The sequence below is a fragment of the Sebastes umbrosus genome, chromosome 9 (genome assembly GCF_015220745.1).
Source record: "Sebastes umbrosus isolate fSebUmb1 chromosome 9, fSebUmb1.pri, whole genome shotgun sequence".
Taxonomy (NCBI): Eukaryota; Metazoa; Chordata; class Actinopteri; order Perciformes; family Sebastidae; genus Sebastes; species Sebastes umbrosus.
Genome location: NC_051277.1, coordinates 7,191,443 through 7,218,181, shown reverse-complemented (window position 1 = coordinate 7,218,181; position 26,739 = coordinate 7,191,443). Strand labels below are relative to the sequence as shown.

Below are 26,739 nucleotides of genomic sequence, written 5' to 3'. Positions count from 1 at the left end.
CAAAATGTTTCCCTCTGTAAGTGACGTTTTAACTGAAATATTTGATCAGCCTGTAGAAAATACAAGTTTGAGCAGTAAAGCGGAAAGCATTCCACCTGCCTGAACCACTCACCGTGAATGTACGTAATTATTCTTCATGCCTGGAGTTCTCAGTGTTTTTTTAAACCCATAAGCCCCCCCCATCTCCCCGAGTCTCCCCGCACTAAAGTTAGTCTTTGATAACGGCTAATGACTGCGACGCTGAATTCTTCAACCATAATATTATTTGAACCCAAGCTGATTAGAAACATGTGCCTGAGTGTTTGAGTGTCAGAACGATTTATGGGTCTCTCGCCGATGACCTTTCCACTCACTGTACACACTTGTGTCTTACATCACTCCGTCGCACTCCCCGCTGAGAGCTTGCCTCGATTTTCTACAGCACACTCAGAAGCACAGCTCAGTTACTTCCTGCACAGCTCAGTTGTTTTGGTATGGAGGTGTGCACAGAGAGTGTGCACTACATACAAATTTAAGAATTTATTATGTAACACAAAGAGAAGATGTGTAATGAAGAAATCTTTCCTGCTAATCCACTTAAAAGAACTCCATTAAATCCCAGAACTTCCACACGTGATCGAAAATATACTGTTTATCAATCCTCCCTCGTACATACGGTATAATACTGTGAACAAGAGACATACTGAATCATGGACTGCACAATTATCTCAATTAAGGTAAATAATGCACATTCATCTCCTAAAAAGGGCTCATTAGATTTCTTTAGTAAATTGCACCGATCCGGTCCTGTAAGAATTAATCACAGGGAATTACCGTTCGCTGCCCAGAGTGGAAACACCACAGCCAGCCGGATAATAAGGATGAAACGCTGCAATCTGTTTCATTAAATGCCATCAAACGCTCTCCGTTAAGACCATCAGTGCACATTTATATGTGGTACGGAGTGAGCGTTTAAAGATCGGATTTCTGTCAATGTTTCGTTTTGTCAGTATTTGAGGCCGCCTGATTTTTTAAACCCAAGGATGTCAACAACAAAATAAAAAGTTCTTTCTTGACAAACAATAAACACGAACAATTCCTCAAACTTGCTTTTTAAAGAGTAGCGACAAGGGTATGTACTGTGATGGGACATCTGACATTTCAACAACAATCTTCACTGAGTTGTCACTTGTTTTGTCTTGCTTTTGTTTAGCCTAAACTAAGAAGTGAATGAGTTACCTGTTAGAATATTCTAAGTAAAAAGGGCAAGTATAATAAGCTTAAGCTTCAACCTGAATCAACCAATCTTTTGTTCCTATTTAATTGATTGCCTTACTGTTATCTATTCTTTATTATGTGCATTTAGGACCGGAATAAATGACAACTACTACTACTACTACTACTACTACTACTACTACTACTACTACCAGATGATAAAGATGACGGTAACAGTTAAAGCTACCTCCTGGAGCTGAGTTTGACCACAAGTAGTGCCATGGAGTAATGCAATGCGTGGGTCACCTCTTTGTTTGTAACATGCATACGCACAAGGGTGCACATGCAGCGCATTCGGGCGCCATACACATTCCTGCCATTCCTTTCAATAACAGAAACGTTATAATGTGTCAACAATTTAACATTTGTCAGGGTTTTGTGTTTTGTGAGGTCACAGTGACCTTTGACCACCAAAATCTAATCAGTTCATTCTTGAGTCCAAGTGGATGTGTGCCAGATGTAATACAATTCCCTCTAGGCGTTCCTGAGATATCACTTTCGCAAGAATGGGACGGGCGTAAGGTCACAGTGACCTTTGACCACCAAAATCGAATCAGTTCATCTTTGAGTACAGCTGAACATTTTTGCCAAATTTAAAAAAATTCCCTCAAGGTGTACCAGAGATATTGCGTTCACAAGAATGCACCAGACTAACGGACAACCCGAAAACATAATGCTTCCAGCCACGGCTGTCGCAAAGGCATAACAAGTAATTGATAATAAATAATGTTATTTGCAACTCAAATGTATTACAATTTCTATTTGCAGATCTGACAACATACAATATAGCTAATATTAATAACGTCTAGTATAGCATTAATAATTTACAGGAAGCAAGACATGAAATTAAAAACGCAGCCGAGCAGGAGAACGTCTGAAGCACAGTTTATATTTTATAACACCAACAAACTGGAGAAAATGCAATAATTAAAGCCATATATTATGAGATATTTAACCAAGATATTATTGATCACAAGTAAGAAGGAAATAACAGGAAACTGGTATAAGACTGAACCCCTTACAATAGCACAATGGTTAGAAATCATAAGGGAGATTTATACTATGGAAAAAATGACTTTCCAGCTTAGACTGAGAGAAAATGTTTTTGTTAGTAAATGGAAGAAATGGATGATTTATGACACAGTGGGAAATGCTTATGGACTTGTAAACAACCTTCTTTGATAATGGAGACTTGTAACCATGACTTTTCTGTTTGTTTTCTGTTTATTTTCTTTATTGTGTTTTCTTTTTCTATCTTTCTGATTGTAAAAAAGTTATAAGTTAACATGCACAGTACTTTCAGTTTTATGCACAAACAAAAACTTAATAAAAAAAAAGATTTTGAATTGGATTTTCATAGCGGAACATAGCTTTTGTGATTAACGAGCCCAATTCATCAAAAATACTTTCATATGGCGACAACAAAGGCATATATGTGAAATGAGATTGTTTGGAGTGGTCAGCAGATGGAAGAAAATCAACGATTGCGGTCTTTATATTTGAGGCTATCTGGCTCTAACATATTGCCGGCTGAACCGCAGGGAGACGTGGGCGTTAAACAGAACCATGTGCAAATCGTGGAGCCGGATGTTTGAAGTGGCAAAGACCTCTCGCACTCGCTCTTAACGCCTGACCTTTACTGCAGCCCACCAACTGCTCCACGCAGGCCCCGTTTCTCTCTGCGTTTAAGGAGATAATCACCTCACAAACGTGTGTCCGGCCCTTCACACACGGCTTCTTTTGGAGCGCACCAGTGGCACACACGTGTGATAAATGATAGGCCTCATTTCATGTTATTAGCCCACCAAGAGACTGTGTTTACTGTGGTTTCTCTCACCTCAGATTGGCCAGTGGGTGTTATTGTGGGATGTGAAAGGGAAGGAGGCCGCCGTGCTCTTCATGCTGGTTTCCTTACAGTCTTGTCTTATTGATGAGGGCCTCTAAACAGCTGCCTTAGCAGGAGGGGAATGGAGTTCGGCGATGCCCCAGAAACTCTCAACAGCGCTCTATCAGGAAAAAGACACGAGGCAAATGGAGATAGAGGAAAGGCATTAAAACTAAATATAGAGTGGTGTTTTTCTCCCAAAGTGAGGCAAAATTGGGTTTCAGCGCTGCATGGAGAACACTGCAGTGACAATGCAAAAATACAAAAATACTGACATATATAGAAAGAAACGTAGCTGTTATTCAACCACGTTTGAACACTCAGCTGTATGTTGATGTGAGGAGTTATTTCGGAGGGGCTGGCAGAAGTCGGAGCCTGTAACAGCACAACGGCGGCTCGGTGCAGAGATGTCCCTTTGTTTGTTTAAAGGGCATGAGAATCGATGGCCCCGTTTTTTGAGGCATGGCTCTGACCTCTCGCGGTGGCACCTGTATCAATCACGGGCCGGCTTCGTTCTCTGCCTCGCTGCTCGTCACATTTGTCTCTCGTGCTCGCGACCGTGGACGGAGGCTGTCTATCTACTCTCAAATGTCAGTCTACACTTCATGCCAGCTGTCAGCCGACGCCGGGCAATACATAAACAGCTTTAAAAATGTGACGAGAGCGACTCTCGAGGAGAAATCTATTGAAGGAAGAAATTGATTTTTGAGAAAGATTTAAGTGTTTGCTGTGAGACTGTAAGGCCAGTGCAGGAAAAATGAGAAACCACGACTCTTTTTGTTGAATGAATATGAAGTAATTTAATAATATTCTGACGGATCTTGCTGCTGAAATCAAACGGATCTCAAAAGGAAAATTTATTCAGATGTGGTTTTGTTTGGTGGTTTCTGTTATCTTGGGAAATACAAGCTGAAATTCATTGATTATACAGAATGAAAATCCAAGAACGCACTTGTTTTTTTTATTGATCTGCACTCCTGCATATTATCCAGCTGACAGATGTTTGTATAAATGTTCCAGTCTACTAAACTTGATTATACCAAAGAGTTAGATATTTTTGACACAATCATTTCGCTGATTCAAAAGTCAAAAGTTTTGTATATTTTGAATAACAACTAAGGCTGTCAATCGATTAAAACATTTAATCGTGATTAATCGCATGATTGTCCGTAGTTAATCACTATTAATCGCACATTTTTTATCCTTTCAAAATGTACCTTAAAAGGGAAATTTGTCAAGTTTTTAATACTCTTATCAACATTGGAGTGGACAAATGTGCTTTATTATGCAAATGTATGTATATATTTATTATTGGAAATCAATTAACAACACAAAACAATGACAAACATTGTCCAGAAACCCTCACAGGTACTGCATTTAGCTATGACTTGCCCCAAACTGCATGTGATTATCATAAAGTGGGCATGTCTGTCAAAGGGAGACTCATGGGTACCCATAGAACCCATTTTCATTCACATATCTTGAGGTCAGAGGTCAAGGGACCCCTTTGAAAATGGCCATGCCAGTTTTCCTCGCCGAAATTTAGCGCCAGTTTGGCGCATTATTTGGCCTCTTTCGCGACGAGCTAGTATGACATGGTTGGTACTTATGGATGCTTTATAGTTATCTTTTATAGTTTCATATGATGCCAAAATCTTCACTCTAGCTTTAAAACTGAGCTCACTACAATCTCAAAATCGCAAGTTGCATTAATGCATTAAAGAAATTAGTGCCGTTACAATAAACTTGCGTTAACGCGTTATTACCGCGTTAATTTCGACAGCCCTAATTACAACCACATGAAATAAAGCATACAATTATAATGTGGCTGAACAGAAAGTTTCAAACCAACTGTACATGTAAGTTAACACATATTCACAGAGTGAAAGTTCCCCCAAAACTTTCTCACCTCACTCTCAGGCAGCAGACGACTTAAAGGCTGCTGAATATGCATTACCATATGTAAGCACCCGATTCACAGACCCACAGGGAAACAAGTCAGACCAGACAAAATAGTCCAAGGGGGGGCATTTTGATGGAACTGCATGCTAACTCGCAGCGCTAACAACCAGCTCTCTGTTTTGATGGATTGGACCACAGTTAATCTGTATGTATGGCCAATCCTTATGAGGCCACATTGTAATCACCCAGCCAGTTCTCAGCGATCCAGGACTCCCGTCTCGGGTTGAAAGAGAGGGATGATTCCCATTATGGAGTAATTAGTCTTGTTGTCACCGCCGGACCTTGACAGTGAATCCACTTGCCGGGGCTCTAAAGGGATTTGGGTGTTTGCGACTGCTGAATCACAATCAGTATCGCCTTTACTTGCCGAGGATGACGCCCTCAACTTTAACTTGCTGGTGAACAGCAGCACAGACGTCATGGCTGTCAGCTGTAACGAGTACTACGAGCCAAAGTTTCTGCAGCTATAGTCTCATTTTATTCTCTCTCTCTTGTGGTACTTTTTTTGGCATACCAGTACTACAGTATTCCACTGCGACAACTGTTGGCTGATTAACGCTTAAAGCTTGCAGCAGGTTGATACTGTAGAACTGCCAATTTAAACAGCTTTAATTTAGTTTGTCTTGTTATTATGTTCCACAGTTTGATGACAGGATGCATCTGCTTTCATATATTACTGCTAGGAACTGAGTGTGCGCTCCTGTTCGGTCCATCAGTTATGATAGCCTCAATATGTTTGACTGAATCTTAATTATAACAGGCAGGGATGAGGACATAATGAGATTAGACTGTTTTTTTCTCACTGCCATTTGACTTTAAAAGACACAGTGAGATAAATGTTCCCTTTCTGTGTCTGTGCCTTAATTGCTCTGCCATTTCTTAGTCCATATGTAAAGTAGGTGTGGGTGTAGTAGTATTCCTAGACCTTTAGCACTCCTCCACTACGAAAAATTATCTGTGGTTCTCCAGAGAGGCCAAACTTAACCAAGTCAGGTCTACTTTTGAGAAATAAGATTCAGAATCAACTTTATTGGCCAAGTGTGTTTGGGCGTGCACAGAGTTCGACTCTCATTGATTTTACACAAAGTGCAGAGAGCAAATGTGCAGGAAGATACACAGAGACATAGAGCTAAACAAAGATAAACAACAACAAACTATAGATATTATGTACAGACAGGTATGAAATGAGGCGAGTAGGAAAAATAGATGCATATTTCAATGCAACAAAAGGAAAACAACATACAATGTCAATATACTGTATATGTCAAAGTGTAAGTTTACTAGATCTATCTATCTATCTATCTATCTATCTATCTATCTATCTATCTATCTATCTATCTATCTATCCATCTATCTATATATCTATCTATCTATCTATCTATGTATCTACTAACTTATACAGGGTTACAATGAATGTAATGAATGCTATAGAAGCTCTAACTACCTGGCTTCCATTTTAGTGTCTTGTTAAATGTAAACTACTGTAAATAATAAGTTAGATAGAAAGCACATCCAGCAGCAACTCTGTCTCCGGATTGCGGTCGCAGTTGTAAACAGTTTAAAACATGTGATTAACGTTGTAAATTGAAACAGATCTCAGATCAAATTTCTGTGGGTTCTCTTCTAGACACGACCGACTTTCTAACCGTTATTATTCAATTAAGTTTTTATTCAACGTATTTTCATTCACGGTCCCTCAATATACTAAGTCATCTGCTCTGTGCATCGTTTGTTGTACTATGTCACTTGCTGCAGCCGTCCGCAGACTTACAAAAGTATTTGTTATACGCAAAAGTAATACACAACAAAATGTGCTTGTTTCCATCCGACATATGTAAGTCCAATATTCACCCTCTTTTAGCTCTGTTTTGGTCTCTACCAACTCCTGATGGAAATAGCTGGCTCTTTAGCTGCTAAATGCTCCACTATGTTCACCAGCTATAGTCACAAATTGTGTCTGTCTGACTGTTTGGTGCTGAGCAGGTAGTGTACAGTGGGCTTTTAGAGCTTTATCACAGAAAACAGCTGCCAGCTGCAGACGAAACAACACTAAAGTTGCAGGCTGGACAGTTAAAAAATGAGCCGAAAGACGCTATAAAGCTCTGTAAAGCCGAGGGGAGCTGCAGAGTCGGGTTATAATTCTCTCATCATTACGAGCAAGTCTTTCACATTGGTTTATTTCACTTTAATTTGCTTATCCAGTATATCTTAATTATATGCTCCAAACAGCTTAAAAAGGAAAAACTTGGAGTAACAGATTATTTCACATCTGACAGACGTGAGATGCATATGAGAGCCAGGTGGTCATTAATTATACCATTATAATACTAAAATCGTACAAAGGTAACTGTAACTCTTCGATAAAAGAAAATATTTTCTCTTAGAAAGATGTGTAAAAAGGCTGAAAGAAAGCTCATCCTTCAATCTCCAGGGATCAAATCAGTCTGACACCTCTGTCTTTTTCCTCCAACCTCTCCAGTCTCTTTGTTCTGCGTCTGTCAAGGGACGGGGAAATGCCAAAAACTGACTCCTTCTCTTCACTACTGTAGTGCACATGTATAATTCATGTGAAACTTTTACTTTTCTTTAACAATTGGCAAAGTCTTATAAGAAAGCTCTAAATTAAACCTTGATTAAATGATGTAGCTGCTTTAAATTGAAGTTAAATTCTATACATCATTCAAATCTTATCTTATTGTAACTATTTTTGCAGTGTCAGTACATCTCTGAAGTTGTAGAATATCAGATACTCTGGTCAATTATTTTCACAGCTCGTATTGAAGACTCCAGCTCTCGCCTGTAAATGGCTGTAATTGCCACATTTAAGGTGTAGAGTTATATTTGAGATTATGCCTCTCTGAGGATGAAGTCAATTTCCCTACAGGGTCGTCACAGAGTGGAGATAAGGATTTTTTGCAGCGGGAATACTTTACAGCTAATGTACTGTAGGTTCCAGTTTCACCTCTGTAATTCTCGTATTGATTTCAACTTAATTATTCCTCTCCTATGAGGCAAAATCCATCTGGTGGTTAATGAGAACGCTTCATGTGCAAATGGGCTCTGAGACACGCATGTTGAGTAATGATTCCACCTAAAAACTGTAAATGTCTATAGACAAGTTTACAACTATGTCACCAAGAGGTAGAAAACTGACCAGAATTAGTGAGAGCTTACAGAAAAAAATCAATATTGTTGTTGTTTTTGTGCCAAAACACTGCACAAATTCGCAAAAGTAATTCATGGAAAGTGTTTAAATATTAGCTTATAATAGCTCAGAGTGCTTAATTAGCTATTAGCATCTGGTCCGAGTCCTGGATTTGAATATGGTGGCGGCACAGAAACTCCTGAGGAAGAAGAAACACTCACATTGTTAATGAATATATAAAAGATTTGTCAGGCTCTCTGATCAATGTTTGTGTCCCGTATAAATTAAAAAGAAAATACCACTAAATTTGAGGGAAATGTCTCTATTCTTTGATTTTTGGGTTACTGGAACAAATTACATCATTTTATATATTTTACTTCAGGACATCTCTGACTACATACTTGCTGAAAATACATGAGATTTTCCAAAGTAAAAGTCCCTAGAAGTGTATGATTAAATTTTTTCCCATGGTCTAGTGTTAAAAGAGTATACAAAAAAAATCGCAATTAATCGTAATATCGAATCGCAATACTTGTAGAATCGCAATATTTAAAAATCGCAATACATATTGAATCGCCCCCCAAGTATCATGATAGTAACAAATCAGGAGATCAGGGCTGCATCTAACGATTATTTTGAATGTCGATTAATCCGCTCGATGTATTTTTCGATTAATCGATTAGTTGTTTGGTCTATAAAATGTCGATCAGTGTTTCCCAAAGCCCAACATGACGTCCTTAAATGTCTTGCTTTGTCCACAACTCAAAGACATTCAGTTTACTGTCATAGAGGAGTAAAGAAACCAGAAAATATTCACATTTAGGAAGATGGAATCACAGAATTTTGACTTTTTTTTCCTTAAAAAATGACTCAAACGGATTAATCAATTATCAAAATAGTTGGTTAATTTAATAATTGACAGCTAATCGATTATTAATTGTTGCAGTTCTACAGGAGATAAGCATATCATCCCAGAATCTATCATTGTAAATGGAAAACCAGTTTTGTTGAAGCAGGTTAGTCCTGCCTGCTGTGTGCTGTTGTTAGGTATAACACTTCTTCACACATGAGATTGAATCCAGGACTTAAAGTGAGACGCTCTAACTGGATCTGAAATATACCTGAGAGTCTTTGGCTTGATACTAATACTGCTGTCTTCACGCCTGCCTGACAGTAACGATCCGCTGTGGTGGAAGACGAGTGATGAAGAAATGAAGCTGCATTCAAAACACTTTCCATAATTATTCTGTCAGTAAATGTAAACACACATCTCAAAAGGCTTTGTTTAACACGTGGCAGAGCGCTGCTGCACTGCTCTTTTTTTCCAGGATGTACTAAATCAAAGCTGTAGCATGCAGCAGTAATTGTAACTGAATGGCACCACAGCATAAAAAGCCTCCTCTGAGCTGATGTATTGTATTTCAACATATCACTCATTGTCGCAGCAGCTCTTTCTGCTGAAGCTGCTCGCGCTAGACGAGGTGTGGCGGCCTTGAGGTGACAGAAAGTGCTGAGTTACTTTTCCAGGCTTTCATTATGTTTACTTGATCCTCATCAAAAAACTCCAGCTGCACAGAACAAAAGTCCAGCTTCTGACAGATATTTCACGGCCACATCGACATGTCTCAAGCTCAGATTTATGACTAAGCGTCTTAATGTCTCCGAAAGAGAAAATAACTTTGAAATAACAAAACTGAAGCCTGATGGATGTCACGAATCAATACCGTTTGTTTCAACAAGTTGAAATCATTGTGTGGGAGTCATTGATTCCCGATAGGTGCAGGACTCACTACAGTTGCTCCTGCATATAGCTCTCACTTCTCTCTATAATTGTCTCTCTAGCTGCTACTTAATAAGCATAGCCATCTGTTTTTTAAATTAGTTTGGAAGTGCGTGTAGAAAAATAACACAAAACATAAGCGTGTCACCCCGGAGATCCGCATTAACACATCAACATGCCCATCAATAGTCCATTGGCAAACTGTAATGTCCTCTTAGATCATTGACTTGATGCAGCTGATGAAGACTGACAGTGGCTCAACACATCAATAGTGTTTTACAGCCTGTCGGCTCCAGTCAATGGAATATCGAAAGTGGGAAGACGTATTGTGGAGCGAATATGCTGTGAAAGCCGCATCAACACTGGAGCTGCTGGTCGGTGGTGAAACTTTCATGTCTCCAAAATGTCAACTTTTTAAAAAAAGGACTAAGATCATTTTTGAGTTTGTTCAATGGGGCTTTGAAATGGTTTCATCAGCTTGAGATAAATCGTTTTCTCAGCCCGCAGAGAACAAAGTGCAGAAATCATTCGACCCCAGTGAAAACACTGGAGTTACACGGTTGTCAAATACAAAAGCATGTAAGAGCTTGAAAGTGCGTTTTGGCAGTAAATGTAAAAAGTAAAAGTGGCAGAAACGAGAAAACGACTCATATTTTTGTCCCACCACCAGGAGACTACTTCGCCGGGAGGAGGGCGGATGGCGTCTCCAGTAGACGGTCCTTCAGTTAGAAGTTAGCGGTTAGCTCATAGCAGCGCCAAGAATCATAGCGACATAAAGATTGCTGATCCGGTGGGGAGTCGGAACAGTCCCTGGGATCAGACCGACGAGGAAACTGTCCACCGACCAGCACCTCTAAAGCTTACTTAATGTAATATCTCACTGTTTCAATTCATACACAAACAGAAATGTAAAAACAACAACTTGTGGTTACAATGAGTTACAAGCGGTAACTATTTCTTGTCAAATAGCGACTGGGTGTACTATAGTGACTTCCTGACCGGTCTTGTCGTAACTGTGAGTTTGCCAGTCAAACAGATAAACTATGCATTTTATGACATTTTATTGTACATATTTTTATTGTATTTTTTTCATGTCAAGCACCAACACACCAAAGCAAATTCCTGATATGTGAAAACTTACTTAGCAATAAACTGGATTTTGAAAAACAACTAACAATGGTGTCTGAAGTAGTGTGTATGATACTGGCCGCCTTAAAAAAATAGCTTTCCTTCATCCTCTATGATACGCTACACTGGATAAAACCATCAATAGTTCCTGACGCCCATTTTCATTCCAGACACCCCACGTCTGTCGGGTCGGGCTATTATTGGGGTGATATCGTGTAGTCTGAACCATAAAGAGCAGTAGATGTTGGAACTGGAAACGTGTAGAAGAGATGATGAGCTATGACTAAAGAAGGCTGTCCATGCAAAATCAGCAAAACAATTTAATGAAACAAACAAAAAGGGAACAAAAACAACCTTAAAGTTGAAGCCAAGTCAACAAATAAAACCCACGATACCACAGAAATCAGCAGCCTGCCAACAGATCAGCAACTAAACACTAAATTGGAACCTCTACTATCTCCTCAGGTATCAAACAGGTGCAAGCATCCAATGACTACACAATAGCAAACAAAAATAGTCATCTAAGATACTTACATTACTAGTGATATCCAAAGTTAGTTATGAACACACAAGCTTTAATACTGCTGTACAAAAATACACACCTGTTTCTATCCCTAAATTGGGACTAACACACACAAACACCTCATGAACACTGAAATGACGATTTAACAGTTAATCCTGATAAAACTGATGTACCCTACACGGTCTTATTAAAAAGGCGAGTAAGCAGCTCTGTCACATATACGGTATGAAATATGCTCTGTATGTTGGCATATTATAAATTAACAAGGCAAAATTCAATTAGACTAACAGCAGCAGCAAGAGAGGATTTACCAGATCAGTTTTCTTTAACACTCAAAACATTTCTGCAGTTTTCTGCCTTTTAGTTTTCCTCTCTTCTTCAGAGAAGCTGCTTCTTTGTATTATTAATTGTGTCCCTTGTGTCTTACCGAGTCGTTTCTCTCTTGATCTCAGTGTATTTGTGCGTGTTGTTTGTCTAATGCTTCTTTCAATTATTGATGGTTCCTCTGGATTTTAATCTTTTATATATTAAAAGTCAATTTACAGGGAATATAAATGCATTAAACACGCACAGCTATTCATTTCCCCACTTTACAAAGAAGAGCAGGGAGCACAGGCAACGCTCTTTTACTCGAGTGAAGTGTACATAGAAAAGAAATACTCTATTATCTTAAGATTAATGATCTGCTTGAAAACATTACAGCATTACGACTGCATCCTGGTAGCACAGTATGGAAACATGAAACCTTCCAGCTCCGTCTGTGATTTTTAGTTCAGGAGTGCTGCTGTGTACAGTGTTTCTGAAAACACTGGAACAGCCTGTTGGCTCTTTATTAATAAAACAAAATTCACCTGATCACAGCTATTTCATCTTTAATAAGAGAAAAGAAGAAGGACACGCTGGCACGGCGGAAGATAAAAGACAAAGAATGAAATGGGCCTTGTCGCAGCAGGAGGCCCAGGAAAGTTTCTTAAGGGATGGTTGAGGAAAATGTCATGAGAAAGTTCTCAAAAGTTTGCTGCGAAGAAGATGATTCAACCTGCAGCCAGTTTATGGAAGGTTTTACTGTATATTGTTCCACGGAGACGCCCAGCAACCGCTCGGTTTTTCTAAGGATAACGGTTCGACGAACAGGAAATGTGGGCATGTTGCGTCTTTGGCAGGACACATGAGGAAAAAACCTGGAAAAACTGATTTTAAAGACACCAAAGCAGCGACCGTTTGGCATCAAAGATGTTGCCAAAATCAAAACACAATGGTCTCACTGATAACCTCTTTAAAAGACACAAATCTGTCATCCAAACACCTCACTACTAAAAACAAAAGACTGGAATCTGTTATGACTCCCTTGTCAGTTATGTTGATGTAAACCACTATAATTTCTATTATGATCAGCTGGATAACATACAACAAATTCTTCAATTGTGGATGGGAATTTAGCAAAAATCTATATGGTCAAATACTGAACTGAAACCATTTTATTTGAGTAGGCAATAGTCTTGTCCTACAGTAAGTTTGACCTTCATGTTGACACAAGAAAAGACAAAAAGGTCCAACAGAATCTGGATGATACAAGACTAAGAGTATTATTGTTTTTTATTTGTGTTACCATGGCTATAGATGCCATGGTGACGGCTCTGTGACGCTGTACTTAGGCACAGTGGCGCTTTGAACTAAATGCTAACGTCAGCATGCCAATATGCTCACAATGACGATGATAACAGGCTGATGTTTAGCAGATATAACGTTTACCATTTTAGCCATCTTAGTTTAGTGTATTAGCATGAAAACACTTGCTAGTTAGCACTAAACACAAAGTACAGCTGAGACTGATGGGAGTCTCATTAATATTGCAGGTATTACAATCATGTTTCATTCCTTTATTTTATTATTAATTAATCATATTTTGGTTATAAATGAATGTGATGGACTTTAGTTTGAGATAGTTTTATCAGTTCTTGATTTTAGATGTATTACTGCATTTCTTCTGGCATGTTGAATAAAACAACAAAACATTTCATGATTCATACTGACAAGACTTTGAAACAGCTGCAAAATATCAGAAAAATATCATCTAAATGTAAAGAACAAGAGCCAGTTTTAATAACTAGGTGTCTGACACATGTCCTGTTGTTTTACATACACTTTTAGACAAAATTAAATATGAATTACTGCCATATTTGATGGTTCCACACTTTATAGGATTTGTGACCTTTCAGGTCATCTCTTGATCTACACCAGGAAATTAGTTACCTGTTAGACTGAAGACAAATCACCAGCCTGTCATGCATCATAAAACATAATCGATGATAGTAAGTCTGTGATTTATTAACCCCATTCAAACTGTATAGATATTTATTCTGAGACATTTAATAAAATAGATATTTGTTGTGTTTTTTCAGCTATCTCCCCATCGTAGGTTTAGACAACCAGTTTACACTGGGTAAGCTTTATCTACTTGTACTGGGATCATTCTGAACAGAGTCTGGTTTGTTGGAGCTCAGTGATAAAACATCCTGCTAGATGATATTATATTGTGTGTCTATCGACTGTAAATTACACCCTCTTGAAATGATTTGCCCTCATATTATTTCCTATAGAACCACAGTCTGTCAGATGCAGTCAAGACGTCGAGTACAAAACTAGCGACATTGCTCATGTGTGACTTTTGTCAAGGTGTTTATGATTAAATGGTTAAAGAGCACAAAAGCCAAGATCACTGCGCTCTCTCTGCGGGTTTTCGAGGGATGTGCGAGGTTATATTACCGTTGTCAAGGTCAGCGCTTTGAAAGGCGACAAAGTGCATTATGCGCCCCTCCATTTGTCCTTCTCCCATGAGATCTGTGAAAATAAAATAACCCAACGTCTCAGATTGTGGCATTCATCAAAAAGCACTTGTGCAGGCATTTATTCTAGTATTTACTCTCGGATGCCATTTCCAAAAGGTCAAAAGGTTTTTTTTTTTTTTTTTGTCTCTGTGGATGTGTTTAGGTGTCTCTTTCCTCTCAGTGATGATGAGAGCACAAACCCTCTGTGATAGAGGGCAAAGTAGAGTTCAATTTTTCAGCTAAAGCACTCGGACGGGCATCTTCTCTCCATGGTGCAGAGGTTGTGTTTGCCTCCGTTTAGCTTATCATTCATGTAGAGCTGTTTTAGATAAAGGCATAAATCTCTCAGCGGCACAGCGGCAACAAAACAAAATGGGGAAGGTCACAAGAAAAGTATTTTAATGTTTAATGCACCCCTGACATTCCCTTTGTTAAGCTGCTTTTGACGGTTTTGAAAAGGCTCCTATCTACAAACATTCCCCAATTCAAAAATCCACATTTCATTTTTAATATATTTTTATATATATATTTTAACATCAAGGTCACTTTGGCTTCATGAAACAGGGATGATGTGTAAATGGTGAATGGATTTCACTCCTAGCAAAAGACCTCCTCAGTTATACCAGTTAGCATTTGACAGCTGATTTCTCTTCAGTCTGTGAATTATTATTTCTAATATAGAATTGCAATACTTGTAAAAACACATCAAACCTTAATATATACTGAATCAGCACCCAAGTATCGTGATAGTATCAAATCAGGAGATAGGTGTATTGTCCCAGCCCTAATAAAGCTTTTCAGAATCTAACCAACAGGTCTGATTTTATCTAATTCCCACAAACTGGAAACCAGCACAGCGTAATCCAGCTTTATTGGGGTTCGGCAGTGGACAACCTTCCCCAGCACTACATCTTCCTACTTGGATTTCAAAGCAGTCGCTCATTCAACAGCGGCTGAGGTTCACAGGTTGTGGCCACACGCTGGGCGTCTTTTGGTGCCCATGTGGCAGTGAAAGATCACATTTTATTCTCCCTCATCCCAGAAAAGAGACATTGTCCTGGACCTCAAATACTCGCCGGCTTCACATCTCTCACCATGGTGATAATGTGGTTAAACGTGGTCTCTGTGTGGTTCCCTTTGCTTATATAAGAGGAGCTTGCGGTTTCAGATTTAAAGAAAACTCACCAAATAATATTTGCACTCCATATCTGTTATTGTAAATGAAGGCATAGTGCAAAAGGAAAATATGGTGGAGATGCCACTTCAAAAGAGTTATTCTTGGCAGGAGTGCCGTTTCTTGGTAATGCCTCCAAACATTACAAGATGTTTAGCCTGGCGCACACTCACATTTAACAAGAGAAGGTGTATTTCTATTTTTAGGAGGTACACATTACAGTGGTTTGGAAATAATTCAGCTTTTCATTCTGTAAAACTCCACACACACACAACATGTTAGAAACCAGTGTCTATCTTCTTTAAATTACTTTCATTTATAACCTATTCTATTCTATTAGATGTTACAGGGTGGGGGAAACTTTCTCCCTTGATCAAATTTTTATTTCTTCAGCGCTTTCTGCTCTCTTTTCTCTGACAGTGAGTTGACACACACACGCTATTTATCTTTTAACCCCTTCCTTACCATTCCGCCCTCTTTTTTTTTAGAGGGCTAGGGTAGGGGACAGGGGATGTTAAGGGGTAGATAAAAAGTCAACAGTAGACTGCATGTCACATAGAAGTGATGTACATCATATGAAAGCTGAGATTAATGCAAATTAATTAATTTAAATAATATTAATAACTTTTTATATAATAAAATAATTAATTAATGAATGCTATTTTGTCTCAAATTGTTACAGCAATTTTTTAGTTAATACCATTTCTTACACAGATTTGGTGCTAAATGTAATCATTTGAGAATTGATAAAAGATAATCAATAATCTCTCCAAAATACCACATTAAGACACCAAGACCTTGAGGAACATCTTAGAAAAAGCCATGCTGCAACTTTTGACATTTGGAAGTTTTTGCAAGACGTGCATTTTTCGGCTATTGGATGGCGAGCACTTCTGTTCTGGAAACTGCACAGAAACCACCTCATTGTCAATCTAGCAAGGAAAGCCATCCATCTTCTGAATGCTCTAGGTCTCTTATTTGTGACTGTAAAGTTTCATGAAGCCGTGATTATCCTAGAGGTCACAGCAGGTCATTTTATACATTGACATCAAGTTTCGTGGTATCGAATATCAGTATATTTCAAGGTACTGTTCCACAATAATTATTATTTTTTAGCTCAAACATCCTCAAGTTATCCAAGACAGAAATACCAATTTTAATAACTCACAGGCTTTACGTTTCGTAAGAGTAGGATCCTTAGTTAGCTCTAAATGAGTTTCTCTCAGGCTTTCTTTTTTTTTTTTTTGAAGCTTTTTGATTTCGGCAGCCTGGAGTGTTCAACAAGGCCGAGCTGCAGCAGGGCTATTATATCTGCCACCACTAACAAAGACCTGGTAAGTAACAACACCAAAATTCACATCACCGCCCTTTTTTTTTGCTCCTTTCCATCTCCCAGACTCTCCAACTGCCAGTCATTCATTGTCTACCTCTTGCCAATAACAAAATGGGGCATTTCATTATCTCAAGTTGAATGATCAGGGTATCTAAAGTGTGCTTTCTCATTGTACTGCAGACTTTTTATTGTAAATGTCATTTGCAAAAGACCCAAATGCCATTTTCCGGTGGGCGTATGTGAAATTGCTTCCTCTTTATTTTACGTTGAATGTCTCCCCAAAGGGGCAGATTCATCCATTTTTGGGGGTTGAATAGATGCTTTGCTATTAAGGCTGCAGCAGGTATTCATGTGCATGACACAAAAGTTCACCTTCGTCACGCAGAACAGAAAAGATGAGCCCACATAGAGTGTCATTCATCCTCTGACTGCTTTCTTTAAAGGTTAGACTTGAGAGATAAGATGAGATGTGTGTGTGTGGATCAGTTGTTATTGTACTAATATGAGACAGTGTTTCTCTCAGGCTTACAGCATAAACTGTGCTTAAAAGAGTCTGCCATTTCTGACTTGTTTACCTTCAGGTGCACGGGGGGATTTACAGGAAATGACGCTAGCATTTAATCTAGCGTCATTGTTTTTAATTTAATCACTGTTTACAGTTCACTCACCTGCAGTCATATCAGAGCTGTATTAAGTCATTGCTAATGCAAACATGCTTTTTTTAGAGCTGCGAAATTATGAGGTGGCTCTTATTGTGAAGCAGTCACAGGAAGGGGTAAAGAGGTTAGCACTGACTGTAATCACTCATCCATCCTTCTACGTGACCTGCTATTGCAGCAGGCCAGCCGCACAGCAGTTCGTGAAATAGTCATGAAATTGAATGTATTGACTCTTGTACATAGACACGTGCTAATAACAAAAAACACAGGACTTTCGCCCAGGAGACCGGTGTTAGTGTTGGCATCGACTACTAAATTTCTGGTATCATGACATCCTTGGTTTAAATGTTTCACCAGTAATTGTGAAATGCTGCTGGATGTCTTAATACAGTACATACAAAATAAGTGTTTTGTTACTTCAACTTGAATATGTCAGCAACACGCAGAAACAAAAAGATAAAAGAAGAGGCAGAAATAGAAAAAGAATGACCCTTTCAGTGGCCTCCCTGAAGGCTGTGATGGGTGAAAATCTGCTAATGTTTTGGTTAAATGCTAGAAAATGAACACTTTTAATGCTGGATTTTGTTCAGTAAGACTACTTAGCACTTGGAGAAATTGGAGAAATCGTAGCTGAATGTGAATGCTGTGCAAAGATGAATACATTATCTCGACTGTAGACTGCCCGGCAGTATTGCAGAACTCAGTTTCTCTCAGTGAAACACTCCTCTTCTTATCCCACTAATTGGAGAAAATGAGAAGGAGGGGAAAATGTTTTCAGAAGAAATTGCTCATTTGCGAGAAACAGAAAAGAATTGATTACAGGAAACTGCTTATTTTTAGTCGAGTAAACCATAATATTTTATTCTCATTACGTCTTTATACAGTAGGCTCGAGAGGAATAAAATACTTGTGAAGAGCATGTTCTCATAACACACGTCAGTCCTCCTCAACCACAGTGGGAAGCTGAGTCTATCAGTGAGTCTGGGGAGAGTGGATTAGATATAATGGGGCTGGAAGTTCTGCTCAGAATAAAACTAAACTGGGTGTACCACTCACATCCAAGTTATTTATGAGGCAGTGACACTGTTTACAAACTATTAATGGAGCACATTGTACCGAAACTAAGAGACACCACAGAGTTGACATACTGCTGCTCCATGTGAGCCTGCATTGGTCCATTTAACTCATATAGTAGAAGATGCTGGCCCAGTAAGAAACAATGTCAGCACAATTGATTTAAAAAAAAAGTTAATTTTGGAACTGTGGCAATAACTACAACTACACTACAACTACAAAAAAATAAAATAAAAAATTAGGGAGCCAGGGAATGGGGGTAATATTCAGAGAAAAAACTCCAAGATTTAAGTCTTAAATTTATGAGAAAATAATGGCCAAAATGCCGAACTCAAGGCTTCAAAACCACAATCCACAAACCCATGGGTGACAACACGGTGACTATGTCCACTTTTCATATACAGTCTATGCAATGGACGTGAATCGGGAGATGCAGCATGGTCCAACATGTACCTAATTGGTAGAATACTGTAAAGTTGGGTCGATTTCCGGTCGATAATTTGTCATTAACACATGTTCTAGCAAATTAAAGCACTCTATTCTGACAACAACTGTCTCTAGAGAGGGCCATTCGCGTTTTCGTGTCGGCCACCGTATAGCTCCCCAACACGCTTGGCACACGGGAGAGGCTTCAGTTGGTTGCACAGCTAGATACCACCAGATGCTACACACTGGACCTTTAAGTGTTTTAGTCACTTAATCTTAACACATCTCTCCATAGTCTATTTGCCACAACCACGATTTTTCCGCGACTATACCGTTGTTACCCAAAGCAAATATAGAAAAAATGAATTTTAAAAAGCCATTGGATATAATCTGGGGTTTGGCAGAAACATCTGATATCAACATTCCTGTCTGGTGATGAGGTTGAGTGAGTTTTTTTTTTTCATGGTGCAATGGATACGTGATGATGTCACTTCCTCAACCAATAGGGATGGCAGACACTTCCAATCTTCCAATCACATTGTTTTGGTGGTGTTTAAAAGAACACGCACCACCACTATATCCTCTTAATGTCCTGATGAAGGTCCTTGGTGACCGAAACGTTAACTAATAAAGCAGAGAAAAGTGTGTGCGGGAGCAAGTCATTTTTTATTTGGAACAGTACACGTTGGAGGGGATCTACTCCAAGCACCACAAACATTTGTTGACCTCTCATCTGATGAGGTTGAGTAAAGTATAAAAAAGAGGCTTCAGTCTAACAAAAGCAAGAAAACGAGCACCAGGGTCGTTGTAAGAATTAAATACTACGTTGTATAAATGTGTTTTGAAGTGACACTCAAGCGCCAAAAAGTTTTCAGGGACCATGAATTCAGTTCGGTCAAGTGACTCCGGAGCATCAAACTATATTGTGACCTCTGCGATGAGTAGAATCCCGAATGAATAAAAAACATTGAATATGTTACGCAGATTAACAAATAGCTGTCATCTGATGTCAAGACCAGTCTGATGAGGATCTACTGTTGAATACATAATGCAAGACTGACTGCATGACAGATTCGATTGTGACGGTGGGGATCTCGTACAGAATCCTAAAATGATCTAAGTGCATATTTATTTTATATTTACCAACCTGGATGACTCACAATGCATGGGACTGCTCTCTTATTTAAGGAAGATAGAAGTGATGGTGGTTTATATTTGGCAGGCGGGACCCTTTTTTTCAGCGCTTCAGCATGACGATACATATGGCTGTGTTATTGTTGAGAAGCCTTTATTAAAAAGGTCATGAATAAGGAACTGGTAACACAATGTGATGTGCTTAATATAAGGAGTAAAGACGTCAAAGACTCTTCATGCATTCTCTGGATGAAAAATAAATAATTGGAGACAAACGGCAGTCGTACAGATGTCTAGAATCCTTAATTCGGAGGGACAACAAGAGAAAACAGGATGCAGACTGTATGCAAAGCAGGTTTAGTGCATGAAATTGAACACTTTGCAGCCACTACATTCGATTGTCACAAGATACATTGGCAATCAACGCCCGACAGTGGAGACACCGCTGCAATATCAATCTTGATTTGCACAAGATGTGTCCTCTACCTTCTAAATTGTGCCCCGACTGGACCTGTTTGATGGAGTGCATATTGTGTTAGCAACAACTAGGCAGGTGGATTTGTTTCTCACCTTCTCCACTTAATGGCATGTGAAGTAAGCTGATTCAATTCCCAGTGCCCACACCTAGCTGAGTACACCCACAGAAGGACAGTGCTAAAAGATTTATTGGACAAGAGCTTGTATGTGAAAGTTTGCCAGTGGCTTGATGTAAAACATTAAAAGGCAAACTGGCAGAAAGTATATACAAGGTGAAAGAATAAGAACTGAGTATTTTTGGTTAAAATGATACAAAAAATCAAATGTTAGGTAATTAAAGATAAAAAAAGTGACGTGACACCCCAGGTCATGTAAATAAACGCTGCTAAATCAACATATCACACTGTAATTTATTAACACAGATTCTCTGACAGCTGGTGTGATAATTTAAATACCTCTGAAATGAGTAAACTGTGAACACAAACATGTCATGAGTGTTTGTCAGGTATTCAGTCAGATTTGCATAAATATTACTCAACATGTTGCAGATGATATGTCATTATTAATATGCATTACTTCTGGTTGGAAGTTCTCACAATTCAAAATAGGTAACACTATATAATAACCTTAATTTATAAATGGTAAATTGATAGTTAATTAAACTTAGTTAATAGTTATTTTACTATTAAACAATTAAATAAAAATGAACTATTTACTAATCATTTGTTTATGTAATATGAAATAATTAGTTTATAAATTATATATTGTATCATAGCTGATAAGAGACTTGCAACTTTATAATAGCCATCCAAATAATCTTTATAGAAATTTACAAATCTATTATTAACCATTAACATCTGGTCCATCTATCTATATAATGTTTATAGATAGAGGGTTTATAAATAATTGCATAATCATTGACAAATACGTAAATATATAGTATATAAAATGTTATAATGTGTGCAACAATAAACTGATTGCATTACATTACTAATAATGAATTAACATTAATCATCATTTAATTGTTTGCTAACAGGAAAATAATTATTTACTAAGTTTAGTTTAACCATCAATTTACCACTTATAAACGATAGTTATTATAAAGTGTTACCTCACATTAATATGCAGTGGTATGGATCCGGAAAAAAAGAAAAATATGAAGCAGTTTGCTCCGGTTACTAATAATGGACCTTAAGAGGCATTTAAAAGTCATTTATAGACTTTCCCCTCCATACAAATCAGCAGAGTCAGAGAAATGACAGCAGCGTCGGAAATGTGCTCTGTGATGATTAACAGTCCTCCTGATTCAAGCCGATGTCTATGCCACTGTGTTGAACTCTCGGTTGCCATGTCTCATTATCCCCACCCCGCTAATGGAAGCAGGAGACAAATAATTCATCTGCCCTGATGGTGACATGAAGCATAACAGGTCTCCTCGGGGGGACGCTGAACAGCTTGACAGTCAGAGGATGGAGGACGAGAAAATAACTCCAAGCGACAGTCAAACACGGGTTTAGTTCAAAGTGCTGTATACGTTTCGTCTTATTAAAATTCAGATTAATCAATATACAGCTACACTGCATTTCTCAACTCACAACTTCAAAGTTATTCAAATAAAGACAAAAAGAAAAACATCACAGTACTTTAAAGGTTATCGTCAAGCTGAATTTGTCTTGTTAGGTGTCAACTGCTAACATTAATGCTGTTTGAGTCTTATTTGAATGCTGTATGCTGCAAATTGCTTTACTTTTAAAGCTTTGTGAGCTTCAGAAGGAACAGCTGTTACCTGGGCAGCAACTAATGGTGAAACAAATAAATAATAAACTGGAGGGAGACGCAGCAGCTGTCAAATTGGCTGAGGTACAGATACTCACATAGAGACGGGGAAGTAATTGGAGAAAAACGTAACAATTAGGAGTTCACACTCAACACTCCCAGATCCCCGTGTTCTCAGAATATCAGTTAAACTAATGTAAACTGCTGTTTTTGTTTATCAAAATGTTGTATGTTTTGATTGCACATTATAACACTTGACTGAGGGAGATCTGCACTGATATAAATAATATCACTGGTAAAGTATAAACTAGAAATATATCCTGTCCAGACGCTGGTGCAGTAACCCAAGCCAACCAACCCAAGTCTATTCTACTTACCAGGGCTGTCCTCAAACAAAGAAATTCTTAGTCGACTAACACTCATACAAGTTTGTCAACTTATCTATTAGTTAATTTAATCGACAGATCTGTAAAAGTGAGTTCCTCCGCAAACAATCACACAAAAGCACCACTTTAATCTTGTGTTTACCAGAGATGTGCTCATAAGTTTATTGGAAATAAGTAATTCAGCATGAAAAAAAGAATAAAAAATGACAAAGTGACTAAAAAGATCTTAGTTGAGTAATGTCCCTGACACACCAAGCCGACCATCCGTCGGCCTAGTTTTTTCGGTGTGTTCCGCACCGTTGGCTCTACTCTGCCCGTGTCAGAGTTTTTTTTGGCTGATTCAGCATGTTGAATCAGCAGCGATGCCCGTCGGTGAGAGAAATCACTCTGATTGGCAGTTCAGCTTAAACTATTCAGTGCACGAGAAGAGAAACGGGCATGAGGAAAGCAAGCCAACGAGTAAAGTCAAGAGGAAAAACACAGAAGGCTCTTCTCATTTTTCATCTTCATCTCATATGATCATTCCAATACATGGATGTTTTCACAACCACATTGCCATCTGGAATGAAGCTAGGTGGTGAATGACAGTGGTGTGAAAATGGTCGGCAGATGCCACTTTATTTCATGCAGTCCTCTTTAACTTAAAGTCAAAAGAGAAATGCTGCTGCCTCCAGACGTTCCAGAAATGATAGAGAGACATATCTAGCTATACAACTATTGAAGGTTAGCTGAGCAGCACCCAGATATTTGATAAATAATCCTTCTATTACTTCAAATATATAACCACCTGTTATCACATGACCCAGGCTTCATACTCAGGTCGCAAGATGACTACTAAGGAAACTCCTTGAGATTTAGATGAAGCTTCTGTGAACAACTTCTTAGATATGCTTGAAAATTTCTAGCTTATAAGGTGTGTTGTCCAACCAGCGGGGGAGGGGTATACAAAGCTGTTCCACTAATCCAGGTGTAATTTATCATTGGCCAGTTTTCTGTAACGCATGTTGACCATGAATACTTAAAAAACACACAGTAGCGATACACAGAAGAGCAGCTCAGTTATGGTGGGGAAGAGCAAACACAATTCATCAGCTGTATAATCAGCCGTGAACGGCAAATAGTTAGCTTTGATTCTCGCTGGCTGACCTTTTAAGAAAGATGTCTGGTTAATGTAGCACAATGCGCCCACGTCAAGTGTCAAACCTTGGCGGTTTCCCTATTTCTGAATCTGAAGCAGCACCATGTGACTTGATGGAAGAAGGATGCACACGCTCCGTCACTAAAGTGCTTTTCTCTTCAGACTGAGAACGTTTCCACCGCTGAATGAGCTCATTTATTTTCACAGGCTAAAAGACAATTGCTTCCTGAGCTTGACGTCGGCTCGGTGGTGTTCTGCTGTCTGTGTGTGTCTGTGTGTGTGTGTGTGTGTGTGTGTGTCTGTGTGTGTGTGAGCACAATCATGTTTGTACACTTAATTTGCTTCAGTTTAAGATTACGTGTGTAAAGGTATTTTCTGTACATGAATGTGTCTGTGCATGTGTCCTGAAAGAAAGTAGCGTGAAGATGTTAAATCAAGGATAAAATAGTGATATTAAATTATTGAACATAAACCAGTGGCTGCTAAATGACTGTGGCAGACATTTTTTTATCTGTTCAAAATGTACCTTAAAAGGAGATTTGTCAAGTATTTAACACTCTTATCAACATGGGAGTGGGCAAATACGCTTGCTTTATGCAAATGTATGTATATATTTATTATTGGAAATCAAACAATGACAAACAATGACAAATATTGACCAGAAACCCTCACAGGTACTGCATTTAGCATAAAAAAATATGCTCAAATCACAACATGGCAAACTTCAGCCCAACAGGCACAGCTGTCAGTGTGTTAGTGTGCTGACTTGACTATGGCTTGCCCCAAAACTGCATGTGATTATCATAAAGTGGGTATTTCTGTAAAGGGGAGACTAGGGGGTACCCATAGAACCCAGATATCTTGAGGTTATCTCATCTAACTTGATGAATTAAAGGTTTATTTCGACCAAAAAAACACCTGCTTTGATTTAAAGGCAGTCAAACATTGGGCTGATCGTGGCCGGTTGGAAAATGTTACCATATTGCCCAACCCTGGTATACATCAGCGTGTTTTGGTTTTATCAGACAGTTGCACAGTGAAATTAACTTGTGAAGTTGGTGGTGCTTGAAGCTTGGTGATATACTGACAACTTGCACTCTCATTGCTGTGTAAACTTACCAGACAGTAAAAGTAAACATAGTTCATTTAAGGGAAGGTATTTGTATGTTGGCCTCCTCTCTCAGGACTGACTGCAGATGATGCAACATTGTTCCTTTGGAGCAGTTAATACTCTGGCAGATCAGGGTTTTATACTACAACTGGATGGTACAACATAGTTAATATAATAATTTCCATTTTGGACTCTCAGATTCTCTCTGTTCTCTCAAAAGTCAGCACTGTCAAATGGGTTTGGAATTGGTCACTGCTGCACATTTGTGTGTTAAAGTTTACTAAAGTTGGTGCAAATGTAATCAGCCTCTGCAAGCTACAATCTGCTAATTGTGGTGACTCCATTGAAACACTACACTAGGGATGCACCGATACCAGTATCAGGTATCGGGTCCGATACTGTGCTCATATACTTGTATTCTTACTCGCAAAACGGCTCTGATACAACGGCACCGATACCACTTTAAGGCAGCGTGATGTTGACCTCTCTTCACCATCTTGTGGGTACTATCGGACGTGCTCACGCTCCACCTCCCCGACGGTGTGGACGAGACAGGCCGGTGGTGAGCCCGACCCCGCTTGGCCGGGATCCCACCTCAGCCGGCGCGCGCAGGCCCTCACTTTCATGGCGCCACAGGGTTTTGCTTGCACCCTCTGACTCACGCGTGCATTAGACACCTTGGTCCGTGTTTCAAGACGGATCGGGCCACGGCCCCGGGAAGCACCTTCGCCCCGAGCCTTTCCAAGCCGACCTAGAGCCGGTCGCGGCTCACCGCTTCGTATGCGGGACTCCCCAGCCTGCCGTGTGTCGCTCACACCCTCCAATTGGCTGTTAACGAGGGTCTTTTGGCACAGAGAAGTACTCGTATCGGTACTCGTATCGGTACTCGGTATCTGCGAGTACCCAAAGTACTTGTACTTGTACTCAGTCTGAAAAAAGTGGTATCGGTGCATCCCTACACTACACTAGATTGAAACTTCAGCTTTCATATTCAGGTGGGGAAAAAAAAGAAAAGAAAACTACTTCATCTTCACTTGGACAATGTGTTGAGTTTCTGTAGAGATGTACTGTATATCCTTCATAAACTTGACGTAAATAGCATGTTTATGCGTAGAAAAATCCCTACAGACACAGTATTCATAAAGTCTGCAATGCACAGTATGAACAGCAGCAATAAGTGATATTTCTATAAAGTAATGTATCAAATGGCAATTTGAAAACAATGACAATGTCTTGGGGTCACTCGTAGTGATGCACCTACAGAGAATTATCACCTGAATCTGCAGCTCCCCACGGCTATACAGAGCTTTATAGCAAGTTTCAGCTCATTGTTTATCTGCAACATTACTGTTATTGTTTTCACTCATAGCGTCATTATCATACGCCACAGGCAGCTGTTTTTAGAGAATAACTCTTAAAAACCCATTGTACACTACCTGCTCAGCAGCAAACAGCAGACAGACACAGTTAGAGACTAGCAGGTGAACATAGTGTAGCATTTAGCTGCTAAAGAGCCAGATATTTCCCTCAGGAGTTGGTAGAGACC

At 39.1% G+C, this 26,739-nt stretch overlaps 1 long non-coding RNA gene across 7 annotated transcripts in view; it reads right to left on the bottom strand.

Moving 5' to 3' along the window:
• Nucleotides 1-26,739, bottom strand: part of LOC119494876 — a 241,928-nt gene that overhangs the window by 160,027 nt on the left and 55,162 nt on the right. For all 7 annotated transcript variants that reach the window (XR_005208318.1, XR_005208314.1, XR_005208313.1 and 4 more), the window contains exon 2: nucleotides 3,092-3,260. This is a non-coding gene — a long non-coding RNA (uncharacterized LOC119494876). The remainder of the gene's footprint in view (nucleotides 1-3,091; nucleotides 3,261-26,739) is intronic.